Consider the following 11,190-nt stretch of genomic DNA (forward strand, 5'->3'; position numbering starts at 1 on the left):
ATGAGTGAGTACATATGATATTTGTCTTTCTGGGTCTGGGTTACCTCACTCAATATGATGTTTTCTAGACCCATCTATTTGCCTGCAAATTTAAGATGTCATTAATTTTCTTCTACTGTGTAGTACTTCATTTTGTAACTGGACCACATTTCCATTCTTCAGTTGAGGGACATTTAGGTTGCTTCCAGATTCTGGCTATGACAAACAATGCTGCTATGAACATAGTTGAGCAAGTGTCCTCGTGGTATGATTGAGTATCCTTGTTTTTTTGCAGAAAAATAAAATTCAGGTTTATTGTTGGACATTGTTTCACACATACATCAAACAGGCCATACATAAATAAATAAACAAACAAACAGCAACTTCATAAACAAAAAAAGGAAGAAAAAAGAAACCTTTTATCTTTGGCCTTTTTAACCATCTCATACAAACCAACTACTTACAGTACATCTAGGTACATACACAAAAAAAGTTACTGGAATGCTCGGAATAAGATTGCTTTTTTTGTTTTTGTTTCTTTTTACAAGGTTTTTTTTTTTTCTGCTTTGAGATTATGATGAACATGGTCACACCACAAGTAAGTTTAGAAGTAGGACAGAGAATGCTCTGAAGGCTGGTCTGGTTACCCGTTATCATCAAAAATGGCTGACCCCTAACAATATGTACAAAAATATAAAATGTAAATAAAAAATACAAACAAATTTTTCTTTTAAAGTATTTTTAAGAAAAATAGCAGGGCCTTGGAAGTTTTGTTTTTTTCCTCCCCTGTTGGAAATTCATGTTGTGGTTTTGGTGGGTTGATAAAGAGCGCATGTCATCTGTGGGTGGCACTGCCCGCTGTGGGCGGGCGGGGCCTGCTCCTCTACTCGAAGGTGACCAAGTTTAAATTCTGAGACCGGAAGTGGAGGGTGAATAGGTCATGGCGGCCTTGGTTTAGCTTTTCCTTTGCTGTCATCCTCGTCAGTCTTCTGCTTCTTGGTGTCAACATCATCATCCTCATCGTCTTCAGCTACCCGCTTGCCTGTTGGGGCCTCATCTTCCTCTCCATCCTCTTCCTCACCGTCACCTTCTTCCTCCTCCTCCTCTTCCTCCCACCTTCTTCCTCTTCTGCATCTACCTCATTGTGGGCCTCCTGCTCCCCATTTTCCTCATTAGCATTGCCGTTGGCAGGTGCGTCTCTTCCATTCTCTGCCTCCTCCACAACTTTCTTCTTCTCCTTCAAGTCCTTGGTGATGATCTCCGGAGCTGGTGTCCACGGCTGCGTCTGACATGGTAGGGCACGCCGGGTGATCCGCTGCAGCGAGGGCGAGACGAGTTTGAGGACTCCAGCGAGAGATGTCGGAGTCCGCTGAGGCGGAGGAGGAGGAGGCGGGCTGGCAGCGAAGGTGGCTGCAGCTAGCACCGAGCAAGACCAGGAACAATGCAAAGATGGCTTTTCAGAGCAGCCAATGGGGCTGATTGAGTATCCTTTGAGTACATAACCAAAAGTGATGTTGCTGGGTATTGAGGTAGGTTGTTTGTTAGTTTTCTGAGAAACTGCCATACTGATATCCAAAGGTTCTATACCAGTTTGCACTCCCACCAGCAATGGAGGAGTGCAAACTTCACTCCACATCCTTTCTAGCATAAGTTATCATCAGTGTTCTTGATCTTGGACATTCTTGTTGGTTGGTATAGGATGGAATCTCAGAGTTGTGCTTTGCATTTCTCTGATGGCTAAGGGCATTGGGCACTTCCTTAAGTGTCTTTTAAATCATTTTACATTCCCATGACAAAAGTTCTCTGTTTAGGTCTGTACCTCATATTTTTATTGGATTATTTGTTCTTATGATGACCAATTTCTTGAGTTCTTTACCTATTTTGGAGATCAGCCCTCTGTCCAATGTGGGGTTGGTGAAAATCTTTTCCCTTTCTGTGGGGTGCAGTTTTGTTTTGTTAACTGTGTTTTTGCTTTACAGAAGCCTTTAAGTTTCGTGAGGTCCCATTTATTAATTATTTATCTCAGTGTCTGTGCTACTGGGTTTATATTTCAGAAGTTGTCTTTTGTGCCAATGCATTCAAGTGTACTTCCTACTTTCTCTTGTATGAGGTTCAGTGTGATTGGTTTTATGTTGAGGTCTTTGGGCTTGAGTTTTGTGCATGGTGATGGATATGGGTCTATTTTCATTCTTCTACGTGTTGATATCTAGTTAGGCCAGCACCATTTGTTGAATATGCTTTCTTTTCTCCATTTTATGTTTTTAGCTTCTTTGTCAATAATCAGGTGTTCGTAGGTGTGTGGATTAATATCTGGGTCTTTGATTCAATTCCATTGGTCCTCCTGTCTGTTCTTATGCCAATACCAGGCTGTTTTCAGTTCTATAGCTCCGTAGTAGAGTTTAAAGTCGGGGATTATGATGCCTCCAGAAGTTCTTTTATTGTACTGGATTGGTTTGGCTATCCTGGGCTTTTTACTTTTCGGTATGAAGTTGAGTACTATTCTTTACAGGTCTGTGAAGAATTTACTGGGATTTTGATAGACATTGAATGTATCAATTGGTTTAGGTAAGATTGCCATTTTTACTATGTTAATTCTACCTACCCAAGAGCATGAGAGATCTTTCATTTTCTGGTGTCTTCTTCAATTTCTTTTCAATGATTTAAAGTTCTTGTTATAAAGTTCTTTCACTTGTTTGGTCATGGTTACTCTGAGATATTTTATGCTATTTGTGGCTGTTGTGAAGGATGATGTTTCTCTGATTTTGATAAAAGAGAGCTACTGATTTTTTTTTTTGAGTTAATGTTGTATCCTGCTACATTACTGAAAGTATATATGTGTTGTACAAGTAAAATTTCTTGCTCCATTTTTGGGGGTCGCTTATGTAAACTATCAAATCATCAGCAAATAGTGAGAGTTTGACTTCTTCTTTTTCCAATTTGTATCCCCTTTGATCTTTCATTGTCTTACTGCTCTAGCTAAAACTCAAAAACTATATTGAATAGATGTCGAGAGAGTAAACACCCTTGTCTTGTTCCTGATACCTGTGAGATTGTTGTGAATTTCTCTACCCAAGAACATGAGAGATCTTTTCAGTTTCTGGTGTCTTCTTCAATTTATTTCTTCAAAGATTTGAAGTTTTTGTCATTCAAGTCTTCCACTTGTTTGGTTAGAGTTACTCCAGGATATTTTGTTCTATTTGTGGCTATTGTGAAGGGTGATGTTTCGCTGATTTCTTTCCCCATGGGATTTTTTTTCTAGTTCTATTAAGTCATTATTTTTTAGATGCTGAAGATTTCTACTGGTCCATGTGGTTATATACTTTACCATATGCGTTGTATTTTGAGAACTATTTATTTGAAATACCAGTAATATAATTGCTTTTTTGTTAGATGTTTCATATATACTAATTTAAATGTCAAAAACTTAATTGTATCAACAGTCAACAATTATGTGACTTGAAATCTGAAGAAACTAGGTTCTTTTCAGAAAGTAACCACATGAACTTTCTGTTAAATCTTAACTGACTGTTCATTTGCTTCCCATTTCTATTCTTACGTAAAGTTTTCCAAATCAAACGTAGTCATTAGGCTTTTTATCTCTAAGTTTGACTTGTTTCTATTTCTCAAAGTTTTGGTTTTCTCCTTTTTATTGTAAATAATAAATACTTAAAATTCTCAGCTTTCTAATTTTTAAACCAAAGAGCCAGAAACTTTCTTTTGGAAGAATAAGAAGATATCATTACATTTAAAGTATGATAATTAATAACAAAGATAATAGACTTTTGTCCCTTTTAATGCTTCATAGTAAGCTAAATAATTTTAAAATGTTTAATAATTTACTTTTAATATTTTTTCTAGATATCAAAGCCTGCATATTGTAATATGTAGCATATAAATACATTCTTGGAAAGTCCAAATCTATATTTTTCTAAATTTCTGGCTTCAAATATGTACAGTTTCCAAAGAACATTATTTTCAGTCCAAGTTACATATGCATTTTTGTAAATTTCAGGAATTAAAGCTACAGTAACTCCATTTTTTTTTGTTTCATCACACACATTTTCTGTTCTGTGTTCTCTGTAGAATACTTGCAGTTGCTACAATCTTATATAGATAATACAATTTTCACTTCCATTTTCAGAGTAGGAAGTTGAGAATTAATACCTTTACATAATTTGCCCTACCCATGTCATAAAAATAGACAAGTATTTGTTATCTCAGGCCAAGGGCAGAGATCATCTGTATAGTTGCTTTCAAGAAAGTATTTAAGGGTCTTATAGTCATGGATCTATATCTATAACATACAATTTATTCTTACAGGTTAAATTTACCAGCATGCAAATATAGAATAGAATTTGTCAATGATGCATTGACGTATTAATGATAAAGGCAAAAACATGGTAAAGGTCTTTGAAAGACCATTTCAAAAGATGGGTATATAAAAGTCCTTAAAACAAAACAGTGGAATGTAAGGTGTTGGGAGGTAGCTCATAGAGCAGAGTTTTCCATGGCCCATGAGAAATTATGTTCAATCTCTTGAATCCATCTGAAAGAGCCAAACATTGTGATGCATGCCTGTAAACCCAGATTTAGGTCATTAATTGCAAAAGAATCTCTGGTGTTGTTGGCCAGACAGTCTAACAAGTAGTAAGTGAGTTCTAGTTCCAGTGGAAGACCCATTTATAAAATAATGTGGAGGGCGATAGAAGAGGAATTCCAATATCAACCTTGTGTTCCCACATACCCTTTATACACACGTACATGCACATGCGAGCACACAATCGTAAACAAAAGGCTAAGTGCATAACTGGCGGAACAGTAGAAACGACATCCTGTGGGTTACCTGGTCTAATGTTTATCATTCACCTCTTTACCAGATGACAATAAGTAAATACATAGCTTCTGATGTCTGAGATTTTTTATTAATACTAGAAGACAGATAAAATGCTTTCTTTCTTGATGAAGTAATCATTGCCTGCGGTTCACAGACCGTTTCCTGTGCCTTCTTCATCTATTTGCTTGTACTGGTGATTTTCCTTTATAGAATTACCAACTCCAATTTCTGACATCTTTTTTTGTGGCCATGAAGTCATTCAAACCCTGATGTTTCATTATCTTTCATTATTTCCACATAAGCCGTACACTTGGTAGCAGCCAGGGTGAGGGAAAGAAGCACTCCTTTCCGGTACTGTCTACAGCAGCCTGAGAAATTGTGTTTGAGACCTCTATTCAAGCCAAGCCAGGGTTCTTGACTCCACTGTAGAAAATATTTTCAAGAGAAAACAGTAGGAAGCAGACTTGGTGTTTACTTCGAGCTTTTATAATAGGTTGAAGCATGAGGGTTAATAGAAATAGAGGCACACAGGGAATAAACACAGGTAAGCATGGGTGTGTGCTGACAGACTCATGCTCATCTCTGTAGAAGCCAGATGCACAGTGTTGGTGGTTTCTAAATTGTATTGTTTATAGGGTTCTGTCAATACCCCCTCCCCGCTTTCTATCTTTTAGATAAATGAGATCTTAGAGTTGTTTTGGAGGTGATTTGGGTAGGATTACCTCTGATATAATAAAATCAGGGTAACAAGACATGTACATGGAGGTTAAGACATACTTTTGCTTTATGGGTTCTTGAAAATTAGAGGATTTCAAGGCAGGAAAGAAGAAAATCCTTAATTGATCACATGCTATGCCTTAAATATGTTTCCTGGTTATTTTATACTTGAAACCTATATACAAAAGTATTCCTATCTTTCTGTAGGCTGATTTGTTAATTTGTTCATTCTACTAGAATTTTGACTCATACCTTGAAAAAGACTTTATCTAGATTCCAGAGTAAAGTCTCGTTTGACTCCCCATTAACCTTTAGTTTTCTTGTCTGTCTGTCTTGTCTTGTTGGATATTCCACTCTACACCAAATCAGTATTAGTTTATTAGCTTAATATTCCTCCTTAGCACACACCCGTTCAGATGCAGCTTCTGCTTTTAAGAATGAAAAATGTGTGTTCATTGCTACTTTGAATGTTTATTATGTTATGGTTTTCTATCTTATACTCTTGAAATAAGCAAGAGTCTTTAAAAGTGCTTTAGATCTAGCTGAAAGGTACCAAAATCTTGGCCTTTCATCTACTCTTACATGATTCCTCTTTCAAAGTCCACTGGCATTCTGATAAGAGAGTGCCCTTCCTCCTCTGATCTCCATTTAGGAAAGCCTTTCATTCACTGTGGTTTGTAATAAACCTGGACAGAGACAGTTTGGACAAGCTTAGGGATAGTGTGCCCTCATTGCTGAGTGCACGGCTCTAAAATCTTCAATACTGTGAGTTTACCATCAGTGGTTGACTCTAAACAAAACAATAGACTAATTTCCGACACCTGAAAAGATTTTAAATATGCTGAAGCTCTTTTATGTCAATTACAAAGTGAAAAATACCCATATTCTTTGGAAAAATATAAGATTCAGGGTTACTCAGTTACTGTTACACAGAGTTTGCATCCAGGCCTTTGTGTGTATATTATACTGCAAGCGAGTCTTACGAATTGAGCCACAAAATTTGTATGTGTCTCCTTTCTTCTTATTTACTGATATTAAACTATATGCTGGATGTAGTTGTCTTGAAAACAGGCATAAATACTCATGAGCATTCTCTTGTGAAAAGATAACACATAAAGCTAAATGTTACCTGGAAGAAAAACTCCTCTTAGAAAAGGGAAAAAATGTGAAAGGTGGTTCTGTGGCAGTAAGCTGGAAACAGGGTGGTAATGACTGCACGACTTGATGATCAATGTCCCTGGAATATCTTGATTACCACTCTCTACAGATCACAGTCATGGTTATCAGGATGCTGTGCCTTAGAACTCGTCATTTATTGGCAGTGCTGATGTGCGTTCTTGATCCATTTAAACTAGGACTAGCTATTTTCATCACGTTATCCCAGGAAGATGAACAGAAGTTCCAGAGAAAAAGATGAGAGTGAAAATGGTTCATACACAGGTGCTTCAGCTACAGTGGTGCCTTTGTGTTTGGGGGTAGAATGCATGCCTTCAACAGAAATCCCATTTTTCACATAATGTAATAACAACTGCCGTGATATAGTGATTGGTATTATCAAAAGTGCTGTGAGAGAAATGCTGTTATTATGAAAATCCTATTAGCAAGTCTCCGTGTGCTGGACATGCAGGGCAGATTTATTAGCCAACCCTCTGCAGTCACAGTTTTACCAGCTAGGAAATACTATATCGTAATGTAGTTAATAAATGTGTCTAATTGCAGTATATAAAAGTGAAACACTGAATAGCTTGGATTGGCTTCTACGAGTGCAGAGACTATTTCGAGTAGATGTGATGAAGGAGAGACATGCCTTGCACCCCACTTCTGTGCTGTCATGTGTCAAGTGACAGACCCTTAAGTGCACAGTCAGATAGACTAATAAAATGTTGGGTCTTTTATAAAAAGCTGTCAGTAGATGGCAATGTGACTGTGTTATACTGCATTTTTATACCATATGGATTGAAAATCTTGAGATTGTTCACATTTGCTGCCTAAATTACTATAACCCCCCCAAAAGAATTCCAAGAGCCCTTTTAGACTATTCTTTGAATAATTGATAGTTACAAATGAAAAGCCATGCCTAGAATTTCCTAAGTGATCAAAGTTGTTTTAATTTTCCAGTGGTCAGGGTTGAATAAAAATAATGTTACAAACTATACCATCAATAACCAGGGAACTTAGAGAGGTTCTCAAGCTCCAGTACTTTGAACAATCTCTACTAGCATCTCTCTTAAGCATTGCAGCCAGCAATGGCCCTTTGGCACCGATTTATTATTGGGTCCAGAGGAATGAGCTACATTGAAAATCATCCTGTTATGTTTTCTTTTCTTCCATCTTTTCCATGCTTTCCTGCCAGATAAATAACCTTTGCTATTTTAGACATTGTTTACGTAAACATAGAACATCTATGTTGCATGTAATGGGTATGCCATTATATCAAATAAGTCTGCAAACTTAAAAGCATGTGATGCAGTTTGTGTATGCTCTAAGTGGATACATTGTGGGTTACAAAACTCAAGGAATTAATATCAGGGGAAGTGCTTAGTCTTATTGCAACTTGATATACCATGTTTGGTTGTTATTCCTGGGAGGGCTGCCCTTTTGTGAAGGGAAACAGAGGTAAAGTTCTTAGGAAGGGGGAGATGTAGGAGAACTCGAATGAGAGGAAGGAGGGGAAACTATGGTCAAGATATAATATATGAGAGAATAAATTAATTTTGAAATAATTATGGAGACTAGAGAGAAACCCTGGTTGGAATTTTTGCTCCTGACCCTGAATATTCTAATAAAATTTTGAGCCATTCTAGAAGGGAAATAAAAAGATTTGGTTTTATGCAATATTTTAAGTTTATTGAAGTCTAATCTTGTATCTTCTTTTTGGGGTGTGAGTGTCAAAGATAAAGAAACAACAGAACTGAGAGTCTATCAAAGGGCTGTGAGGTAAAATGAGAAGAGGCTGGTCATTCCAGTAAGACAGTAGTTCTCAACCTCCGGGTCACAGCCTTTCAAACGAGGATTACATCAGCTGTCCTGCCTATCAGATATTGACACTATGATTCATAACAGTAGCAGAAATGCAGTTATGAAGTAGCAGTAAGAATAATCACATTGTTGGGGGTAAATACTACACAAGGAACTGTATTAAAGGCTGCAGCATTGGGAAGGTTGAGAACCACTGCACTAAGAAGTAAGAACTAAGACTAATGCCATCTATTCAATAATCCCCACTACTGTTTTATCTGTCAGATGAGTGCACATACCTTATAAACATGTTTGAACGATTTTTTATGTGTATGTTTATACATACTTCTTCCTGGCGAGCATTTGCAAGACATCTCTCACTTCAGTTTGTTAGCCATCTCCAAATGGCAGCAAGATGGATGCAAGTTCTGGGAACCTACTCATTCTAAGGTCCTTGGAAATGATTTATGTCACTCAAAAATGCAAAAAAATATCAAACAGTTCATATTTCAGAACCTTGGAATTAAAAGAGGTATTTTATTTTTAATAGCTCCTTTGGAAAAATCTTCTTTAATGTAGTCATGAAAAAAAAAACCATAAATCAGAAATGATCTTTAGCTTTGTATTTAAATACCTGGTGGAAGAAAGTATAGTTTTGGTACTGTTTAAAAGCAAACACAGAATCCCTGATAGAAATAAATTTAAATTTATATATGTATTTGGTAATAAAATAACAAAATAACATCATTATGGAATACTGATTCTGTATTTAATATTAATAGTTCTTTTAAATGATAGATTTTAGCTATTTCTCAGTTCTTTGTTGTAAAGGTAAGCACCCTAAAACATGAAGCTTCATTTTCTCCATTAAAACTAGGAGAAAATTTTCTCCCCTTCACTGTGTCAGAATATTTTATTATAGAAAAATGCAATTATATGTTTACCCTTTTAAAATGTGCTCAAATCATTTTGTAGAAAAAAAAGTAGATATCTGTAAGATGAACTTTTACTACATTGATGCTTTAGGGACTTGTGGTGAAGCTTCTACTTGAGCACTAGCTCCAAGTGTGATGATATAAATAAGTCTTTAACAACAGGGCTTCACCTTCAGGTTGTGAAGGGAAAAGGACAGACTTGGAAACAGCCTACAATGTTTGAGGGAGGATGTTTATGAGAACCCTTTGGTCAACCATGCAACATTATTTAACCCATTCCTGGCAATAGTTTTACTAGGTGTCATAAGATGTGTAATTGGGACATTATTAATTTCTTATTTCTGAAAAATACTGTGCATGCTACCAGAGGAGAAAAGTAATAATCTATTATCAACCAGTTTCAAACCCTGTAACCTACAACACTAATCTACTTGAATGACACATTGGTGTATTAGTGGCACAAGCAGAATTGGACCCACAAACCACTTTTTAATTTAATTTTAATTTTAGGCTCACATCAAGAGATGCAGCCCATACCTCACACCGTTAAAATGTCCAAGAACCTGAAATTAGACAAGTTACAGACCCTAGGGGAAACTTCCACTGCTATTCTCCATAAGGAACATGGCAATAAAAGGTCTCCCAGTGACATAATACTGTACCTATAGGTCAGTATATTGTTCATGTCTCATCGAGAACTTTCTTGCAGTTGTTGGTAAGTAACACAGAGATATTCACCTGTACAATATGCAAAGAGTGAGCCATAAATGAGATGTCTTTATTAAGCCCTCCCTGCTAAAATTTGGGGATCTGTGCAGAAGAGGAGGGAGAAATATTGGGAGACGATGAAATAGTGGGTGACTTCGATGTAACAGCATCTCCCAGACACAATTGTGATGATACACCTAGGAATCCACAAGAACTCACAGCATGCATAAGACCTATCCAACCAAGTTTATGCTAGACACAAACCCAGCACGAAGAAGGGAAGAATTAACAAAACTCCCACCTCAAACTGAAGACTTATTCAAATTAATTCTTATTGGGAAAGGGGAAATAAGTTTTATCTAATTGAGAGATCTTGGATATATCAACATCACGCCAGAGCAGGTCCCATGTTTCATTGTGTGTGTGTGTGTGAGTTTGTGTGCATGCATTTTGCTGAGCTGACATTTACTTGGGTTTTTCTGGGTTTTTTTTGGGGGGGGTCTTCTTGGTTTTCTTGTTTTTGAGAGAGACGACCAATGTGAAGCTAAGTGGGGATGGAGATTTGAAAGATCTGGGAGGGAGAAAAATTAGATCAAAATATAGTTTATGGAAATATTTTCTCTAAATAATTTTTTTTCCTCAAGAACTTGGAAGCAGCTCTTTGAAACATGAATACCAAAGGAGACAGTATACCCAGTGAACATAATTTCCCTGGAAGTCATCATATTCCCTCTCATGAAACTTTCTAATATCTAAAGATGTTAAACTTGCTCTTGCTGATGTTTTGACAAGGATGTTCAACTAACTCAAGTGGTCATTCGAATAGCTAAGTGATGATAGGAATGCACCCATGTGTTCCAAGTAGAGCTTTCAAGTTCTCTTATTTGAGGACTACTTCTTTTTTTTCTTTTTTTTATTAAAACTTTTAAGTTATTTTGTATACCAACTAGTTTCCTCTCCCTCCTCTTCTCCCATTCCTTCCCTCTACTACTTTCTGCACCCCTATCCAGTTCTCAGAAAGGGTAAGGCCTCCCACGAGGAGTTAACAAAGCATGGAAT

General features: G+C 36.8%; 1 pseudogene; it reads right to left on the minus strand.

Moving 5' to 3' along the window:
* Positions 1-385: 385 nt before the first annotated feature.
* LOC142836361 (prothymosin alpha pseudogene) lies at positions 386-1,271 on the minus strand (annotated as a pseudogene).
* Positions 1,272-11,190: the final 9,919 nt, after the last annotated feature.

The sequence above is a fragment of the Microtus pennsylvanicus genome, chromosome 16 (assembly GCF_037038515.1).
Source record: "Microtus pennsylvanicus isolate mMicPen1 chromosome 16, mMicPen1.hap1, whole genome shotgun sequence".
Lineage (NCBI taxonomy): Eukaryota > Metazoa > Chordata > Mammalia > Rodentia > Cricetidae > Microtus > Microtus pennsylvanicus.